Consider the following 1,330-nt stretch of genomic DNA (forward strand, 5'->3'; position numbering starts at 1 on the left):
ACGGTGCAGACGAGGCCCCCAGATGGACCCGCACTCAGAGCCTGGAGTGCAGCGGCGCATACCTTCGCTAAGTTAGGAGGGCGACTGAAAACTGATATCCGATATTCCTCCGCTCTCCCGCTGATGCTCGTCCAGCCTGACACTCGTTCGTACTGCTGACTCTCGTCCAGCCTGACACTCGTTCGTACTGCTGACACTCATCCAGCCTGACACTCGTTCGTACTGCTGACACTCGTTCCTATTCCCCTGCAAGACGGGGCTGCAAGGGGGGGGGGTGAGGGGGATAATCCGTGTATCCCAAGGCGTTTCGAATTTGTCTTTAGGGCGTGAAAGATGTGTCTCGACATGTGTTTGCTGTGTCTGCCTTATATTTGGTGGGGAAGAAATGGATAGAGATATATTTCGAAGATTTGTATATGCGTGACCTAATATGAATCGTCGTCGTGTTTGAGTTCGTTTTTTTTTTTTTTTTTGCTTTTGGAGGAAGACAGATTTGGTGTGAAGGATGTGAACACTTTTAATGAGATAGATAGATAGAGAGAGAGAGAACTAGAGGGGTGGGGAGGAGAGTGAGAGAGACACGAGAAATAAAGAGAGAGGGGGAGGGAGAGCGAGAGAGAGAGGAGAGATAGAGAGAGAGAGGGGGGAGATAGTTAGATAGAGAAAGAGAGGGGTGGGAAGGAGAGGGAGAGAGAGAGGAGAGATAGAGAGAGAGAAGGGAGATAGAGAGAGCGAAAGAGAGGGGTGGGGAGGAGAGTGAGAGAGAGAGAGATAGAGAGAGAGGGGGGAGGGGAATTTCGCAGAAGATAAGATAGCATCTGAGTTTAAAATGAACTGGAAGTCACCATATAGTAAACCTGGTAAGGAACTGTTTTCCTATGATTGTCAATGCAACCAAAATTCACGACAAAACTGAGTAAATTAGCTAAGTTCATAAGAGCCATGTATGGTTGACTGCCCTGACGAGCTAAGAACTTGTGCGAGAGGTTAAACAATGAACGAATACAAAGAGAAAATATAAGCGATCCTTGAAAAAAAAAATCCAAATAGATATTGCTTTAATTTGACACATGTAACAGTTTGTTAAACATGATAGCAAATCAGAGAACAGAGAGGGAAATTATAGATACACATTTGCATCTGTCTTTTCTATACGATTTAAAAGTATAAAGTTATAATATCGAACTACATCTATAGCATTTATTTCACTTTCACTCAGAAACACTTTATACTCTTCCTCCCTATGTTAAAGTGAGTGAAGTCAACATATGCAGACCGCACTTTTTCTATGCCTGGAAGTTACCTAAATTTCCTCATATTTATTACTAAA

The sequence above is a fragment of the Penaeus vannamei genome, chromosome 1 (genome assembly GCF_042767895.1).
Source record: "Penaeus vannamei isolate JL-2024 chromosome 1, ASM4276789v1, whole genome shotgun sequence".
NCBI classification, from domain to species: Eukaryota; Metazoa; Arthropoda; class Malacostraca; order Decapoda; family Penaeidae; genus Penaeus; species Penaeus vannamei.